The sequence below is a fragment of the Crocodylus siamensis genome, chromosome 13 (genome assembly GCF_052110815.1).
Source record: "Crocodylus siamensis isolate JL-2025a chromosome 13, ASM5211081v1, whole genome shotgun sequence".
In the NCBI taxonomy this organism is placed as follows: Eukaryota; Metazoa; Chordata; order Crocodylia; family Crocodylidae; genus Crocodylus; species Crocodylus siamensis.
Genome location: NC_143407.1, coordinates 25,020,160 through 25,040,133, shown reverse-complemented (window position 1 = coordinate 25,040,133; position 19,974 = coordinate 25,020,160). Strand labels below are relative to the sequence as shown.

At 48.1% G+C, this 19,974-nt stretch overlaps 1 protein-coding gene across 7 annotated transcripts in view; it reads right to left on the bottom strand.

Annotated features, from left to right (window-relative positions):
* GTF2IRD1 (GTF2I repeat domain containing 1) overlaps window positions 1-19,974 on the bottom strand; it is a 173,824-nt gene that overhangs the window by 110,541 nt on the left and 43,309 nt on the right. Inside the window, exon 1 of one of the 7 annotated variants that reach the window (XM_090026617.1) lies at window positions 7,733-7,777. The exons of the other annotated variants lie outside the window; for them this stretch is intronic. The gene's annotated coding sequence lies outside the window, so the exon portion shown is untranslated. Of the gene's footprint in view, window positions 1-7,732; window positions 7,778-19,974 lie in introns of those variants that run through there. 7 annotated transcript variants of the gene reach the window in all.

Below are 19,974 nucleotides of genomic sequence, written 5' to 3'. Positions count from 1 at the left end.
GCTCAGGAGGCATCTGGCCCTTCCTACCTGGAAGGAGCTTGGTGCTTTTGCCTTGCCTAGTCACATCCGGGCACTGAAACAGGTGGGCATCAAACAAAGCTTCCAGTTCATGGTCTGAAGCGATCTCTGGGCCCATTTTGCAGCCAGCTCCTCCCATTTTAAAACTGAAGGAGAGAGGGACAGAGCTGGTGAGAAGGCTGAGGCTTCAGGAGGAGGTAACTGCTTTTAAAGGGAAATGTGAAGCCAGGAGGAGAGAAAGGTGACACGTGGAAGCAGGGAGCAGACTGGGTACAAGGATCCCAAGGATGTAGCTGAAAGGAGTGATCCATCCAACATTAAAATAAGGTCAAAAAAAAGGGAGGGGCATGAAACGATAAAGTCTGGCTTCTGCGTTTATCAAAAAATGCCAAGTGGACTCATGGCTGTGAAAGGGTTTTTCTGCAATTATAACAGGGCAACTGAGAGCAGATTTTGGACTCGGAGGCACTGACTCCTCTGGCACCCAAGGGCAAACACTATTTCAAACCATGTGGTGGAGAGGATTCTGCCTATGCAGGATAGATAAGCGTGCACTCAGCCATGCAAAGCCTGCTTGTTCCTTCCTTAGGATATTAGTGCATCTTCCTTCCATGAGCTACACTAGTAAGGGTGGACATAACTCCTTATTAGATGAAAAGATATCAACGGGATATCTTTTACTATGGCACATGCAGTATTTCTGTTACACTGCAAACAGACATGCTGGAAAGCCCCTCTCAGTCTTCTCCAAGGCTGCAGTCAAAGAAGGGCAGAAGCCCGCAGGCCAGGATGGTACCAATAGCAGCCACCTGGCTAGCTAGGAGCATCCACATCACTGCACAAGTAGCTGTTGCACAGACCAGACAGGAACGCTCGCTCTTTCTAATTCCCAGCTCACACATAAGAATAGCAAAACCCTTAACAATCTGTACAGTCCTCAGAATTCAGTTTGCTGTCTGGTGACTGGCTACTGCACGCCGGTCCTCTTGGAAATCATCTTTCACCACAGTCTGCTCCAAAAACGGCCTACAGTTAAGTTAGAAGGGTCTCCAGAGCCAGATGTGTGTTCTGGCTGCCTGAGAAAAATCAAGCATTAAGCACCGTGTGTTGGAAACACTCTCTCTTGTAGCAGAGGATTGTCTTCGGGTTTTACAAGAACAGCTGCACTCAGCTTGAAACTGGACCAGAACGTCGATGACCCCATTTTAAAGGTTACAAAGGATTTCCTGCTGGAGAGAGAGAGAGAGAAAAAAAACATGTCTGGGAACAGAACTGCAGAGGAACGAAGCCGTTCTGACACAAGGCAGAAGGGAGAGAGCTTTCTCCTTCGTTTGGAAGGCGGAGAGGTAATTACAGCCGCTCCAACAGCTCTGCCAAGCCGTGCCAAGCCTGACCCAGAAAAATCCTCTTAAAACCATCTGACATTTCTTACCGGTGCTGAGTGGCCAATCTAAGCCAATGGCTGGGGAGTGGGGGGGTTCAGGATGCACTTGGAAAAGAGTATATTAATTCACTGACTTTGTGAAATAAAACAGGAATATAAATATTCCTTGGTGGTGCTCCCACAGCAATTCTGTAGATGATCTTAATGGCTTTGCTAGCAAATAGTGCTAGCTCTTCGCACAGCTCTTCGCACACACGGGCACAAACACACAATGTCACGGTGGGACCATAAGTCATCAGTGACCTTAATGAAGTCTCCCGTCATTCAAACCAGTTCAATACAGGGGGTCTCGCTGCCAGGTCACCTCCATCTAACACATGGGAATCAGCAAGGTTGAGCATAAAGAAGGACAATTCATTTCCAGCTTCAGGTCAGGGCTGATCAGACCTGTAATGCCTCTCCCCTTCTTTACAGGCAGAGAAAGCCTGCAGAGATCCCAGACTACAGCGTTTCATATTTAATAGATTTCATAGACATTAGGGCTGGAAGGGACCTCGGAAGATCATCAAGTCCAGCCCCCAAATACATCTTGCTCTCCCTTGAGTCCCTTTGGGTCGATGAAGCGCATCACATGCTGGCTGCAGCACATACTCCACGAGGGTGCAAAAGTCTTTGGGCTCCTGGCAACGTGACAATGCAGCTCTCACTAGGGCAAAGTTCAGCTGCACCTGTTCAAACTGAACTGAAGTCACTAATAAGGACAGGGCGTCACAGCGCGACAGCCCAGGGTCAGCACAGAACTCCAAGGCTCAGCTTTGCGTTCGCGGCACTGATCAATACCTTGTACGGTGCTGGGTGCTGCACACGTGCAGGGGAGAAAGCTGCCCCAAACAATTTACAATCCAACCGTAAGGCAAGAGGCAACAAGTGGATCCAAACAGACAGAGTGCAGACACACAACGCATTTACATCAGTGTAACTTGCATTGGTTCATACCTCAATATAGGTCACACCAGTGTCCAGAAGAGACGCACAACCACCTCTCTCAAGACAGCAGCCCTTGGTCAGCACAATTACAGCACTATGCCACTAGGTAGCGAGGCAGCCGGTGCTAGCCCAGGGGCAGGCAATTATTTTGGGTGCAGGGCCACTTAATGAGGTTTGGTGAGCTGTCAAGGCTGCAAGGGTAGCCCCGCCTCATGATGGGTGTCCCACCCCCTGGTCACTATCTTGGACCCACAGTCCGACCTTTGCTACCAGAAGTCCGCCCCCCTTCCTCCCCTTGCCCCACAAGTACTCCTTTTGGGAGGGAGGGTGCTGCTATCTTGAAACCCCCCAAAAAACCCACCCAAATCATATACTAAAAATAAAACACATACTGTAACTTATTTTATTTTAAAACATTTTTGTCCTGATTTACATATGCTTGCAGAATATATCTAGAGGCAATTGCATAATAGCTCAAAATACAGTCCTACTCTTGTATATTGTGTGTGGGCGATAAGGGGGGCTTTGTGTTGGGGGGGGGGCTGGGGAGTGGGGGGGGTACGGCGGATGGGTGTGGGGTATGTGGATGGAGTGGGGGCTGTGGAAGAGTGTGGGGTGGGAGAGAGAGAGAGAGAGAGAGAGAGAGAGACACGGTTGGGCTGCCAGCTCCATCACGTTTGGCTCTTGTAGACTGCATGTGAGCCTCACATGATGCAGCCAGGCAGACCCCATGCCCAGGCTCCACGCTCCTGCCACGCCACACTGCGTCCCTGCCTCCCCAGGGTATCAGCACAGGCCCGGTGCTCCCACCTAGCACTCCCACTCCCGCACCACTTCCATGTTTTAACTCCCGCACACCACTGCTGCCACTGTTTCCCAACCACCCCCACTTCCTGCTACTCCCCCTGCCCGCCACCGCTTCCTGCCACCGCTCCACTCGCCACCATTTCCCGCCCACCGACCACTTGGCCTCCAGACTGCTCTGGCCATGCGTTTCCTGGCTGCATGGACTGATTGCAGCAGTTTCCCCCACTCCCTCTGTCCGATCTGATCTGACTTTCCACTCGGATGGAGGGAGGGAGGTGGGGAACAGCCAAAGGGTCACCAGGCCAGAAGCTGCAGAGGCTTCTGGCGGGGGGGCTGGTGTCTAGAGCATTTTTCAGCCTGTGGTTCACAGACCCCTGGGGAGTCCACAGATTATGTCTAAGAGGTTTGCGAAACATGGCTATGATCAATCAAAAGTGTGTGAATACTCACACTTACAATTCAATGGTGTCTGCACCTCCATTTACAATTTTTTAGGGGTCCACAAATGAAAAAAAGGTTAAAAACCACTGGTCGAAAGCTGTGGGCACACAACTTACTGATGCATGCTTACTCCTGACTTTCTGAGGAGTAAATTTACCCCAGAGTAAGATGGCTTGCACTGTTGTAGCCCACATCATGGGCTGGCATCACTTTCCAGCCAGTATAAAGGCAAAATAAACTGGTATAAATTCACTGCATCTGCACTCAGGAGAGGGAACATGTACAAAGAATAAGACAACGCTGGCCAGCCGGATAGGAAGTGGTAGCTGCACACCAGCTGCTTAACTATTACTAACCATTGCTTGGTCACTCTCACTCTACCGGAGATATGTACAGAAGCAAATGCCTTTCACCTGCCTAATTATTTAAATGAGATCATAACATGTCTCATGTAATGCAACCAGCTTTTCAAAACAAATGGAGGAAAAGAAAAGAAAACAACCATAAAGCTTTTAATCATTTTTGGTCACGTATATCAGGGGCAGGAGATTTACGAGGAAAAGAAAAAAAGAAAAGAAAAGAAAGAAAAAACACTTTATGGCAGGCGATAGGCTTATTCAAATCAAATTAAGACATACGGCTTGAAGTTGTTTGTCTAATCAAAGAGAAACAAAGCTTTAGAAAAACTGGGGTAAACCATTCTTACGCTAGTTCGGGCTGGCTCCAAGGAAACACAGCACTTACAATGCAGGATTTATAACCAGCACACCATGGGCATTTAACCCTGCTTCCTTTCCCCCGGCTTGGCCAGCTCAGCTGCCCCTAGAAGAATATGATGCACTTTTGGTGTCTGAAATGGAATTAAATGCACTGATTAACGAGTTAATTTACCGGGTGCTGTTTTGCTCCCCATTGCTCTCTTCGACTTTTTGGGCTCCTATACACGCGCAGGAAGCCGGCTCTTGACGCACCGGAAATCCGGTGCATCGGAGCAAACTCGATTAATCGAGTCTGCTGGAGCATGGCAATAAACACGCTCCAGCAGACTCTGGCATCATGTGCATCAGCCGAAAAATGGCAGCGGGGTGCTCTGAAACAAAAGCTCGTTCAATGATGCTCAGGCTTGCTAATTAAAGCCCCTCCACACACCTGCCAGAATACATGTAAAAATGCCCTTTAGCCCTGCCATTCTTTCACGTACGATCCAGGCTCACAGTCACAAATGGCCTGATTTTCCCAGGGATGAATTCCAGCCTTCCCAGGGAAACTGTTGCAGGGTGGGGAATCAGGCCCCTGTTGTGCAACACAAAGACAGTCGTTGCTCCAAAAGCCAACAATTACTAGGCCAAAACTAATGGAAGTTGGTAGTCCTAAATACCTCTAAAAACCTAGCCCTGTGTACCTAATGCATACACTGTTTCAGAGAGGCAGGTGGTCCATAAAAATAGCCCAGGAAACAAAAATCCCACACCTGGATACTTACAGAGCAGGGCCAACTTCCTTTTATCACTGTCCCCTCCTCTGCGTTAACAGCAGCAGCTCCAGCAAGGAGGCTAGTGACAAACGTCCCCATCCATGCAAATGGTCGAATGCTGTATCCCTATCTTTAGTCACGGTCTGGTGCTGCTGCTATGTCTCTACTGTTATGCAACACAACCTCCAATAAAACCCCTCTGGGTACATTAAGCAAATACTTAAATCGCCTCTGTTTATGAGCTAACAGGAGTTTCCAGCATCCCTGGTGTCTTACACCTACCGATGAAGCTTTATTTAGTTTATCAAAATTGGGATCAGCTGCTCTAAGGAGTCTGATAAGCAGCAGTAACTGCGTATGCATGTGCGCATGCACGCACACACCTCTTAAAAATACCCATCCCTTCCAGACAGCTCCTCTCCCAGTTTAGTAGCAGCTGATGATCTGTTAGTGTTTGAAAGCACAAAGAGCCAGGCACAGGGATTTCCAGAGAGGTTACACTGCACACTCCTGCCAAAAATAATTTTCCTAGATCTCTTGTCGACCATGACATTTTTTGCCATGACTTCTAGGAAGCAAATGGAAGTTTAATAACCTGATGTCAGTCTAAAGGACAGCGTTGGGCCTCGCCTCAATGAAATTAATCTCGTTTTAGGAGCTCAGCGGCTGGTATTTCTTCCTTACCCCTGGGCCAGGCTTGTTTTGCCAAGTTACAGAGTCTAGCTAGCTATGGCCAAAGCCACAGTAGGTCACTTCCTTTGGCTTTTGCATAACTCAGCAGCTACGCTCAAAAAAGCAGGAAAAGGGCCCTAGTCCAGTTTGGATTCCTTTCTTTATTTTTCTCCGTGTCTTCTAGCTGGACTCAGTAGCTGCTGTCACTGAACGGATGCCAAAGGAAATAGCACGCGATCACAACACCTAAAAAAGCTCCCAGACAAACTCATCCCTGCGTTGCCAAAGGTACTCTTTCTCCAGAGGATGCTGGAAGGCAGGTTTAGCTCCCAGCACAGGCTGAGAGCAGCCCTCAGTCCCCTCAAGACAGCCCCGTCTCTATGGGCCAAAATGCTGGCACAATTTGTGGAGCGTGGAGTTACTCCAACTACTGCCCTCAGCCATGACCTCTTCCTCCAGGGTTAGGAGGCTCCCTGTGCTGGCAGCTCCTGAAGGCATGATGCACATGCTTCCCTGCAGAGACTCCCTCCTGCCAGCCTCACTGGGTCAAAAAGGGTCATCAGGCTAGGATGAGTTTGGTCCTCCATTATGAAGCTGGTAGCTTAGAGCCATAAGACATCTTCCTGGAGCAGTGAAAATGATTGTACTTACTAATACTGGGGGCAGGCACCATCTAGCACAGGGGCAGGCAATTATTTTGGGAGGAGGGCTGCTTACTGAGTTTTGGCAAGCCATCAAGGGCTGCATGACAGGCAGCCCAGGGCAGATGAATATTCATTTTCTAAATTTTTTAAGGGCCCCATGGGCTGGATAGAATGGCCTGGTGGGCCCGCATCTGGCCCCTGGGCCATATTTTGTCCAGCCCTGACCTAGCACAACGGAGCCCTCGTCCACAACCGGGACTCCTAGCGCTACTGCAATTCAGGCAATAATGCTACTTCACGTTTCATTCATAGCCTGATTGAGACCATTCCCTCTCCGCAGCTTCCTGGAAAAATATTCCCTCCTGTTTTACAGTATGTCACATGTGATCTCTAGCAAGGGTACAGCATTTTGGAAACAGATGACATTCGAAACATTGTAATTTTATTTTGGAAAACCCTGGAAGTCTGTTGTTTTGGTATGATTTTTCCCAACCACTTAGGCTAGAAGTTTTCAGCGTATTGGGTTCATGAATCCTAGACAAGACCCTCTACAGGAGCGTTTCTCTGAATACAAGGTGCACATTTTTAGAATTATTTTCTTACAAATGCTTGAGGCTGCAACACAGTCCCTTGCCATCCTAATTTTATGAAGTCTGGGAAGGATTACAGACTTGGCACAAAGTCTAGTGACTTTCAAAGGTCTGTTGGTGAATGATTATGGCCACAGAGAATGAAAACTAGATCCATCTAGGCATTGTTGTGGACCACTTACCACTTACACTTGCATCCAATATTGAGGGCAAATTCCATTCTAAGTTTATAAATTCCACAGTTCAAATATCTCTTGTTCATGGAAATTATAACTTCTCACAGCTTATTTGAATATCACGGAGCCTGACATTTCACTGAACAACCAACATTATCTTTACGGCACAGGTATAATTTTAGCAAACAATCATTTCTCACAGAAATAGACATCTACAAGCTCAGGAAGGCCATGTCACCATCTCAACACATCTGGAAACAATTAGAGTAAACAGGTATTCATTAAGTTATGACAAAGTTAGCAGAACCCTGGGCTTATATGACCAAATATTTGAAAGCCAGGGAATTCAAAGGTAAATAACTTAACTCCTCTGATACCCAACTTCTGCAAATACAAATGCAGGGCCCCAGCCCAGCTGGAAATGTACCTCTTTGAAAACCAGAACTATGACCACATGGGCATGCACGCACACATGCTAAACCAGGATCACCAACCCTAATCCACTTCAACCTATTAAGAGCATGATGATTACCTCTTACCTCTCTCTACTTGTTCAGCTGTCCTGCAGTCACTCTCCCATTATGAGTCCAAGAACATGCAACCTCCAAATATATGTGGACAACCAAGGGTGAAGATGTTGGATGGAAAGGAGATAAAGAAAATCTTAAATCTGAACTGACACTGCTTTTAAAAAAATCATAAACTTCAATTTCCTAATATTTCTTTTTAACTGATGGGACATCCGTTTCCCAGTTCTACAGCATCTTAAAATCTTTTGCCTGGCATTTTTCACTGAATGAAGGATCTTCTCTAATGTTAATTCAAAGTAGATCCCAGACTACTACGAAATATTTTGATATGAAATAACTAGTCCCTTGTGCTTGCTAACCTCTGAAGGCCCCAGATCAAAAGGCTCAGAGAAATCTCAGGTGAGTGAAAAAACAAAGTCAGAGAAAGCTCACACATTCAACCTTGTTCTTTAAACAGCAACTTAATCGTGATTTTTATCAAAGGTGAAAAAAGTCAATTTCCACTAAGCTGAGAAAAAATGGTCTATTCTTTACTAACAATGGAAATCTGATTGCAAAGGGTTCATTTGAACTTTGAAGTGCAGTGGGGCAGCTTTAAAGGCTGAACTTGGTATCACTGAAGCCAGTGGCAAAACTCACACCGATTTCAATGACACTGGATTTTGCCCCTAGCTGCAAAGTATGGGAGATGATGCAAAAGCCATCACTCATAGTTGCCACCTTGTCACATCATCACCACACTTCCACCACAAAACAGCCTGCATTTGTAGCAATTATAGAATTAATTTTCTTAGTCTTCAATAGTAATCTAGATCGATGTACATGTACAAATTCACATCATGCTGCAATCAATCAAATTACCTTTCAGAACACGCTCAAAGTCAGAAAGTCGGAGCAGACATGGAAATTGTTTTGGCATGTGTGGCCTTTACAGTCTCTATTTTTTTTTGGTCCTTTCTTCTATAGTTCTTTAATTCTTTTAAAGGCATTTTTTCATTTGATTGAAAGTGGGTTTTAAGTCCTGTTGAAACAACAAGACTTCAGTTACTGAATGGCTCAGGAATTACAATCCAGATTCTGAAAGCCATTTAAGCCTGCGTTAAACTTTAAGCACATTCCCAACAACTTGCCACACCGTCACCCAGCACAACTTGGAAAGAAAGTGTGATTTCAGCAGAGCAGGTACCCATGACCCAGTGGGTATGGCCAAGCCCACAAGCCCCTACGACAAGAACAGAAGCAAAACAGGGCTTGTGAAAAGGAGGGAGAGAAGGCAAGAGCTGGTTGGATGAGGAGGAAGGCAAGAGGATGAATAAGAGATGAAGTTAGAGAGATTGTGAGCATTTTATTCTTTATTATTCACGTTAGGATGGCACCTAGAAGACTGATTAAATCGATTCTCCAATGTGGGAGGGGCTATACAGAAATCTAGCAGAAGACCTTAAAACCCAAAGTCGAAACACAGGAAGCAAGGAGGACCGAAGCGACTTACCCAAGGTCACACAGCAAGCTAGGTGCAGAGCTGAGAGCAGAACCCAGGAGTCCCAACTCCCAAACTTTTGTTACACGGTGGTTGGTGGGCAGGCAAAACGTGGCATCTTCCGAGGTTCGCTAAACTGAGTAAGAATATCCAAAAACCGAGTAAGAATATCCAAGCAGTAAGGGCCAGATCTGACAACAGGCTTGGGTGCTCAGCATTTTTGCTCAATCAGGCCCTGAGGGAGCTATTGGAAATTTTTCCAATTTTTCAAATCTCATTTTTTCCATAAACGCTACAACCTAGTTTGTCCATTGCATGAACAGGAGAAACTCTCAAAGTGGGTGACATTCGATTTAATGGGACTTTTCCCAGAAATAGCTGCAGTATTGTCCAAAAAAACCCCAAAACAAGTCGAGTTCTCCTTCCGCCCCTACATTTTGAGACTGCCTCAAAGATGAGGAGATTAGGAATGTGAAAATAAAGGAACAAACTTTGTGGTCCTTTGATTTACCCCTGGTTTTGAGTCTTTTGGGTGTACTTGGTTCAGGTTCTTGAGCTTTCTCCCCAGCCATGAGCGAGATACTCACTCTTTTTTCTTTTATAATTAAAATTAAGATTCTCACCTAATCACTCGCATCCAGGGACTGGGGCTTAAGAAGCATGCACACAAGACTCAATAAAAATCACAGGAATTGGTCCCAGCACTTTCAAGTGGCTGTTCAGTACACACTTTGTGCTCGACAGATCATTTATTTTCTTGTTAGCAATTTCCCACTCCATTTTAACCACATTTTGGGGTGGCTGGAAGCTGGTTACTGTCAGTCAGAATGTAAATCCTATTCAAGACCAATTCCACCAAGGGGTGCTGGCAGTAACACTCTCAAGCAGCGTAACAATGTAAACCCTGCACAGATTCCTTCTACCCTGGGTAAGAATAATTTTAAAAGTCCACTGATGCCATGGAAACTTTTTCCAGTAAATCTTGGAGTAGGCCCCAAAACAAGTGGGGCAACGGGATGAACTAGGGTGTTGATTCAGAAGATTTGACCCCACACCTCAGCCAGACAACTTACCCCCGAGTGTGCTGTTGACAGCTCCAGCCAACAGGTCCTACAGCATCTATCTATTGATGCTACTGTATTACCTGTGTACAAGAGGCAGCCTCTGCCTTTTGCCCTCCCTGCTCCTCCCACAACTGCTGCAATGCTGAGAACAGCTGAGGATGTGGGAGTCAGAAGAGGCCTGAAAAGAAAAAAAAGGACTATGCCTTTCATCCCCAAATAAAGAGGCTTGGGATTGTGTGTGCTGGAGCCTGGTGGGGACCCAAATGCCACGGACAAAATATGAAATAAAACACCAAAGCTCTGTATGTGCACCCATGTCTGTGCGGGTGTGTGTACACAGAGGTAATTCAGCCATTGCACTGATAAGTTTCACTCCCACACAATCGTATTTTTGGTTACTTACCTTCCTAAAACGTGCAGAATAAACCTCTGCCACCAAGCTTTGCCAAGTCTTGCAAATTCCCCCCCTCGCACAGCCCCTCCCAGCACTTGGCAGAGGCACAGGTCAGCACAGAGAACGGAGTAGACAGCGATAGTGGAAGCTCTTGGGAGTTGGATTGCTGAGAGGGCTCGGTACTGCCTCTGCGCTTATCTGCTCATAGCCCTTTATTAGCGATGTAATAGAGATAATGAAAACTCCCAAGCCCTCAGTGTGCTTCAGAGTAGATATAAAAAGGAGATTCTGATTTCTGATAATCCCCTAGCACTTTCTGTTCTGCTCACTCCAGTGTCCACCTGAAGTCCAGCCAAGGGAACCCCAGTATTGCTGGTGTCAAGCGTTCAAAATTTATGATAGTGTACAAGTGGTGTTGTAGCCATGATAGTCCATAAATTATGCGAGAGGCTTCTTATGCAAGGATTTCTTAGGGTGATATCTTTTATTGGTCCAACTATGCAGTTGGGACAAAGTTAGACAAGCTTTTCAATGCAAGATATTCATCCTCAGGTCTTGCTATAGCCTCAGGTGACCCGAGGAAGAACGTCTTGCAATTGAAAGCCTGTCTAACTTTATCACAACTACACTGTTGATCCGATACAGAAAATCACCCTAAGAAATCCTTGCCTCTCACAAAAATTATGAGTCACGTCTTCCAGTCTCATTTAGAAAGATCACGGCATTTTAAAAAAATAACGTATTTTAAGGTTCTTACCCTTTGCCTTCTGCCTTTCTGAGCGTTGGGTGAGGGACATTTGGGTGAATGTTCCAAGCTCTCAGCAACCACGAGAGCTAAAAACTTTCCTTTTTTTAAAATGAAAGCAAGCCTTGCACATAATCACATGCCTCTGGGATCAGGGCTGTTAAGATAAAACCCACTAAATATTGTAAGACTGGAGATAATTTCATGAGAGTTGGCAGCACTGTAATTGCAATCTCCCCACAGCCCACTGCCTAAATTCCCTCTGCAGTTCCAAACGGAGCTTGTATCCACCTCCATTCCCTGGCCTAAATAGCTGCGTGCTGTGCAGAGCTGAAGTAGAATGGCTGCCATTCGCTTACCCCAGTGAGAGATAAACTGATCTGCATCCTACCAGGAAAAGGGTAAAATTGACTGTTAAGGACATTTAGGCTCCTAAGGCCCCATCTACGTGGTCAGGCAAAGGGCACAGATGGGCTCTAATGCGTAATTCATATGATTGTTCCTCCTGCCATGCCACATGTGCATGGCGGGAAGTGCAATTGTGGGATCGTGCATTAGATCCCCTTGCACATTAATCGCTGGTTCAGAAGGAGCCTCATCATGGGCTCCCCCTGCACCAGCGAGAAGGAAGTTCCCAGCTACAGGGGAGAACATGCCCTCTCCCCCCAGGGGTGCAGGAAACCCCTAGGGCCTGAAGACTGGCACAGGGTCAATTTTCCCTGCCCTGGGAAACCCCAAGGGCTGGAAGATCGCCACTGTAGTGATCCTCTGATTAGCTGCACCCCCGGGGGTGGGTGGATGGATCACCCTGCAGCAATTCTCTGGCCTCAGGGGTTTCACACACTCCAAGCCCTAGGAATCATGCAGCTATAATACCCAGAGCCCAGGGGTTTCAAGCACTGCCCCGCAAGCCCTAGTGTTCATGGCAACCACGATCCCACAGGCCTGGGGATTTCACGCTGGGCTTGGTGAAATCCTGCTGTGTCAGCTGACAGGGCCCCCAGCCACAAGAAAGACCCTGCTACACATGCAAATTGAAGCCGGGTAGCAATCAGCTATAAAAGTTAGTCCAACTCTCGCGGTCTAATTTTATAGCTAGTTGGAGCTCTTTATTGTGCAATAGCTACTTTTCATGTGTAGCTGGTCAGTGCACAATTAACCAGTTAACTGCATAATACCTGCAACATGTAGAGGAGGCCTAAGTGGATAAATCATTTCTGAAAAAGGACTTAGACTTCTAAGTCACTTAGGTCATTTTGCCCAAAGGGTTTTGTGACACCTTTGGAAAGACAGGTGTTACATGCCACCAGGTGCACTGGGGTCATCAGGTCTGTGGCACGGCCCTGAGCCATTGTCCACACTACTCGAGATGCATAAAACAATTGCAGCGGCGGGGCAGAGTGCTTGCGTTAGTACAACAGAGGAGCTGCATCCCAACAGCTCTGTAAGGTCAACTAGTCACATCAACACTTGAGCTTTGTCCCATGGCCTCTGATGGGCTTGAGTCTAAAGCATCACTATACTGGAGCTAGAGATTTTCTTCTGTGGATAGGAGTCAGATTAAAAGAAACACTCGATAAACTGAGCTGCCTCTGCACTGCAGAGACACCCCGAGAGGAGAATTTAGGGTTACATGAATTCTGGATGCATTGTATGGTCATCCATGAGTCTTTGGGAGTTTGGAGGCACATTCTTCAAAGGCAGCGCATGGCGATTAGCAAGCAAATAATAACGAGGTGTCAAACAAACTCTCGTCTCTTGAGGAAAAAACCCTGGAAACCACATAAAATAGACCAATAAGCAACTGAGTATTGGACACCAGACTTGAATTTCAACTTGTGGTTTCTCTAATCACTTAAGCAAACAGTGGTATCAGCAAAGTTGATGGATGCAGCTGAATCCAACTCCACTGACAAGTGCTGGAACACCACAGCCTGGGCAAGCCAAAGAAATTCGCTGCTGGAGGGAGGGCTGATGGTGCACCATCAGTGCAACAGTCTGGGAACCAGATAACTGGGCCCTGGTTGCCACTATTGCTCCGGTGCACAGCAAAGGAGGAAGCAATAAGGATTTCTGCTGAGCGTTTCCATTTTTTCCAGAGGCAGAACAGCAGGGGGCAAACAATCATTTTAAAATGCGATTGTTAGGAGGGGAAAAAGGACTCCATAAAGACCCTGAAACAGGCAAATATTACAAGTTACACAAATGCCAACTAGTGAACAAGTCAGATAAGGAAATATTTGCTATGGGGTCCTAGTGTTTTGCAAAGGACCCCTGAATGCTCCTGGTATGTTCCAGCTCAGATATAATCCCGCATGCCTAATTCAGAAGCCTCATCTCTGAACGAGCGAGCGGGTCATCCCCAGTCACAAAACCTGGGGCTCAAACTGCTCGCTCCGTTCACTGGGTGATGTTCTGTGGAGCCGGTTTACCAAGCCAGGCACTTTTCTTTTTTGTTTTATTTTTACTGACAGCACAAACAAACCTAAAGCACCTGCTGGGAAAGTGCCTCACATACACGCTAGTGAGAAAATGAAAATATCCACAGGCATTATAGTCTGAGCTCTGCTTGCCCAGATAATCCATTTCAAATCTCACTCAGCACAATTTAGTCCCACTTACAAAACGAGCAAAGAACAAACTAGGTGTTCTTGTAAACATCCCAGCTTACCCCCCTTTGCTCCAGATGAAGAAATTTCCAGCACCCCATGAACCTTTCCACTCAAAAGACATTGCCACAGCGGGGATTTAGCTTTCTTTCTATCCTGAAGAAACCTGGGTTATAGTATTATATTATTCTGTTACTCTTGTTCTCTAAAGCCTGGTCTGAGCAATGTAACTCTTTTGGTTAGGGGCATACTTTTTACCAACCTAGCTGTATTAGCATAAACTCTAACATGAATGTAAAACAAAAAGTACTTTCTACTAGCACTCAGGGGTATAGGTTGTAGCTGTGTTAGTCTAAGGACATAGGCAGGCAAGGTTCTTTGGGTAAATCCAATATCTTTAATATTAGCACAGCTCAAATAGTTGGAAAAATTCTTTTTTGCAAGCTTTCGGATACAAACACCCTTGGTCAGGCTGAGGAAGCAGCTGCAGTTGGTCCATACTAGCATATACTACCATAGGTTACCTCTTTTCCCTATGGAAATAGCTATAGCGGTAAAAATACATTAGCAGAGCTTATTTCTTTTCCATATGAGCATAGCTATAGTGGTATAAATACATTCATACCATTACAGCTGCGTCCACAACAAGTGGGAGGTTGTATTGATTTAACTTTACCAATGCATGTCAAGTGGCAAAACTTTTGGGTCTAGACCAGTGATTCTCAACCTGGATGCTGCCCGTTCCCTTGAAGGGTGCCACAAGGTGCAAGGAGATAAGCAAGGCATAAGGAAATAAGCAGACAAATAAACCAGATACGCCAGGCTCAGCCTCACCCTGGCTGGCTGATCTTCCACCCCTGCTTCCCTGCCCCTGTGTAAGCACGGCAATATATTACATTAGTTTTTGACACTGGGTGTTCCTCAGTTCACAAGTTCTGAAGGGGTGTCTCAAGTCCAGTGAGGAGTGCCTCGAGTCCACAAAGTCTGAGAACCGCTGGTGAAGATGAAGCCCAGCATCACGATATCTAGAGACTCGACTATAAACCACTCTTAAGCAACTGAGTTTTCACTAATTTTCAAAGCATTTGTGAAATATAAAGTGAAAACGTGCCCATTTTAATGTGGAAAGGACAACTCTGAACAACATGCAGAGAAAACACCTGTCACCATGGAAGTGTTTCAGAGCAGCCGGTAGCAGCCCAGCCACTCCCATACCATGCAACTGTTTTGTCCATGCTTAGGTACCATGTCACTGCTAGGGCCAAAGGACTCAACTGAGAGATCCGAACTTGGTATCTCCTGGTGAACAGACCAGAGGTGCCACACAACTAGGCCAAGGGGAACCCCGAACAAAATATGTCCAGAACTCCAATTCCTTCAAAGAACGCTGGTCTTAAAGCAGACACAGCCCAAATCCTGAGCATATGAATGCTTCCTTTACAGCAGCATCTAAGTATTGGATTTGAGGCACAGCCATGTTTGCCCACGTCTCACTATGGCTTTGATCCTGCCCACATGTAGGATCCCACCCGCACGCTGCCTAAGCCATTTTGTTCCGTTTCAAGTAGAAGTGGAACCTAAACCTGGGTACAAGTAAAACACGAGTGAAGCTGAATAGTTTATGCCTTCAGACAGTGAGGTGCCACAGATGAAACTAGGCAGGTAGATACATAACCCTGAGCACTGAGTGCTCAAGTCTCAAATTCTTAACAGGCTCCGTTCACCCATGCTCAGGGTTAAAAAGAGGCACAGACAGGCATGAACGACTGGTGCTTCCCACAACCGGACTGCCCACAGCCAACAGTGGGGGGGCGAGCGGTAACTGGGGACCACCTGCAGTCGCTGCTGGCTGAGTTGACAGCGGGGCGGGCAGCAGCAGCCAACCTCGGAGGGGCAAGTGCCCCCCCACGCTTCCCCTATGCATCACCTATGCAGACAGGGTTAGCAACTGGGCAGGTCTGAGAAGATGCACTCTAAGTCCCAGAAGAAGTGCATAGCTACCTGCTCTCCACCTAAGCCCCACTCTGACAAGCAGGCTAAAACAACATGGGAGCCAAGCAGCAGCACTCTCCCACTAACCACGCGAGTTAAGCTGAATAGTTTACACCCCAGACAGTAGGGCACCACAGACAGTCACCTGCTCCTTCAGGCAGATAGCCCAAGCAGCTGCCAGCACCAGGGGAGAGGTGCCATGTAGCCACACAACACAGGTTGCCAGAGCCTGGGAGACGCCACACAGCAGCTGCTCCCAGACTCTGCCCATGGAGGATAGAGCCTGGCCATGGTCCTCCACACGGTCCTGCCATGTCCTGCCATCAGGGCTCCCGGAGCACAGACATGCACACACACAGACAACTTGACCCCGCAGGTCCCAGGAGCCCTGATGGTCAGGTAGGATGGGACAGTGCAGAGGCCTGCAGTCAGGGCTCCATCCCCTACGGGCAGAGGCCGGGTGAGCCACACTCAGACTCTGGCTCTGACCTTTGCTGGCACTGCGAAGGACAGTGGGTGGAAGCCCTGGGTGAGCCAGACTCAGGCCTCGGCCTCTGCTGGCACTGCGCAGTGTGGGGCAGGCTGGCAGGACTGCTTCTGCCCAGCATCCCCTGCAGCACCTGGGAGATAACATCCAGACCCTGGGCACCACCCGCCAGCAGAGGCTGGGACCCGAGTACAGCTTGCCCAGGGTCTGCCACCCAGTGCCACTGCCTGCACTGCCACCTGCCTGCAAGCCAGATAAAAATCAATGGGCAGGCCGGATCCAAGCTGTGGACCATATTTTGCTCACCCCTGCCCTAGTGGCTGTTTCTTGGACTCTAAACACTGGTTCTCAACCTTCTTGTACAAGGACCTATTTGTAAACATCGATGGCCAGTCCTGACCTAGTACCCCTCACTCCCGACCCACTGCTCCTGCACCCCCAGCCCCCCAGTGTGCGAGGCAGGGGGTAGGGAGGGATGCGAGTCATGGGGGGCCCCAAGCAGTCCCTTGAAAGCTGGATCTCTGCCACCCTGCAAGGGAAAAGCCAGTTTCCCACATTTTTCTCCTTTAAAGGAAGATCAATTTTTAGAAGTTTGTTGATCTATTTTTAAAGTCTGCCCATGACCCTTTCATATATTCTTGCGACCCACTTTTGGGTCATGATCCACAGGTTGAGAAACACTGCTCTAGAACATAAAACTTTATTTAAGAAAAAAAAATGTAGGCTCTGGTCTTCTGGTTTCAACCAAAAGCTTCAAAATGTCAAGCGAGTACAAACTAATCGGCAGGCTTTAAACTAGGCTCATCAGGGAAAGGGGAAGACAAGAGAGGAGGAAGCCTTGGACTGCTAAACCACGTAGCACTCACAAGCACAGCACAGCCTAGACCGACGAGCAGAACATATACACAGGGAAGCAACAGGGGCCAGGGCAATGCTAAGAGTAAGGGGGCAGTGCACACATCTGTAGGAGGCCTCAAATGCCTCTACACAAACGCTCCTAGTATGGGAAACAAGCAAGAGGAACTTAGCCTCCTGCTAGCTGACACCAACCCGGACATAGTGGGGTTCACTGAAACGTGGTGGGACCCAATGCATGACTGGGCGGTGAATATTAAGGGCTATAGGCTGTACAGGAGGGACAGGACAGGGAGGAAAGGTGGGGGTGTGGCGCTCTACATTACAGAGGAATACACATCCTCATTGAGTAGCACAGAGTCAGAGGAGGGGCACAGGGAAGTGCTCTGGGTTAGAATACAAGGCAGTCGAGGGGAAAGACTTAACGGTGGGGGTCTACTACAGACCACCCAACCAAGGGGAAGAGCTCGACCAGGAATTCTTAAATCAGCTCACGGAGGCAGCTAGGTCAAAGGACGTGGTCATCATGGGCGACCTGAACTTTCCAGACTTCTGCTGGGAAGAGCAGTCAGACAAGTCTGACCGCTCACGTAGGTTCCTAGCCCAAATGCAGGACCTCCATCTAACCCAGGAGGTGCACAGCCTTGGAGCCTCCATATCTTGGAGTCATCACTGACTCCAAGATGAACATGGGCCGGCAGTGTGGGGACGCGGTCAGGAAGGCCAACCGCACCTTGTCATGCATCCACAGATGCATCTCGAGCAGGTCCAAAGAAGTGATCCTCCCCCTCTATGCGGCACTGGTCAGGCCACCACTGGAGTACTGCGTCCAGTTCTGGGAGCCGCGCTTCAGGAGGGAAATGGACAACATGGCGAGGGTCCAGAGGAGGGCCGCTTGCACGATCAGGGGGCAGCAGGGCAGGCTTTACAAGGCAAGGATATGGGACCTGAACCTGTTCAGCCTCCACAAGAGAAGGCTGAGGGGGACCTAGTGGCCTGTTACAAACTAGTCAGGGGGGACCAGCAGGCACTGGGGGAGTCCCTGTTCCCCCGAGCACCGCCAGGAGTGACCAGGAATAACGGTCACAAGCTGGCAGAGGGTAGATTCAGGCTAGACATCAGGAGGTGCTACTTCACTGTCAGGGTGGCTAGGATCTGGGATCAACTCCCAAGAGAAGTGGTGCTGGCTCCTACCCTGGGGGTCTTTAAGACAAGGCTTGACAATCACTTTGCCAGGTCGTTTGACCCCAGTACTCTTTCCTGCCATGGCAGCGGGTTGGACTTGATGATTTGCTCAGGTCCTTACTACCCTACCAACTGCAAAACTATAATGCTTAGTCATCTGCTCGCATTTGCGAAGGAATTTGAAACAATAATTGCACGCATCATAGTTTTTATCAGAGCTGTAACTGGATCAGGAGACAATAGTTTTATAGCCAGGATTCTACTACAATCAGTAATTTAGTTTGAAGGACCAAATTTTCCAAAGGCTCAGGGACTAGTTTACAAGTGCTCAGCACCCACAGCCTGAGGATGGGTGATCAGTAAGACTGCGAAATTTCGCTGAGTGTTTCATTTCGAAGCTGTTTCGACATATTTTGAGCTCGAAATGAAACGAAAAGCTTCAAAACAGCTTTGAAACAAAATGAGAGCACCAGAAACGTTTTGAAAGTTTCAAAATGTTTCGAGTTTCAGAGCAGCCCGGTGAGAGGCAGGGGAGAGCCAGGGCTGTGCTCCGAGTAGCTCCGCAGCCCTATGGAGCTCAACCCGGTGGCAGGAAGTGGAGCGCAGGCCTAGCTCTGCCCACTGCCAGGCCGAGCTCCGTGGGGCAGCCCTGGCTCTGCCTGCCTCCCAACTGAGCTCCATGGGACTGCAGAGCCACTTGGAGCACAGCCTGGTGGCGGGAGGCAGGCAGAGCCAGGGCTGCGCTCCAACCAGCTCTGCCAGCCCCATGGAGCTCAACCTACCCTCCCAGCGCTGCCGGACTCCTCCCAGGGGTGCGGGCCCCTGGATCTGTGCAATGGATGACAGGAGGCTGCTGCTGCTGCCTGGGGCGAGCGGCAGCATCAGTCTTCCCCAGCACTGGGTGCAGGTGGTACCCAACACCGGTCCCAGGCAGCAGCAGCAGCAGGCTTCTGTCATCTGGTGCAGCTCTGGGGGCCAGCAGGAGTCCAGCACAGCCCCGCAGCCCTCCCGGGAGTGCGAGCACCCAGATCTGTGCACCGGATGACGTAAGGCTGCCACTGCCAAGAAGTGTCATGAGTTTTCCTTTGAAGAGTTTGAGGTGCAGTTTTCCAGAAACCTCCATGCCCATCTCCGTGCTACTTAGCAGGCTTCATGCCCTCAGAAGGGGCTACCATCCTGGCAATTTGCATTCAAATCAGGCATGAAACGACGGAGTTTTAGGCATTTTCATGATTCCCCATTATAGCCTATGGGCAAAACGTCGAAACACGTCAAAACAGTGAAAAGGTTTTGATGGAACGAAACAGAACAGTGCTTCAAAATGAAACAAAAATGACAAAACGAAACCCTGTCCCTTCGAAACAGTGAAACGGACATCAAAGCGAAACAATGATGTTTCGCCACGCCCTCGTGATCAGAACAAGCCAGCTACCTTTTAAG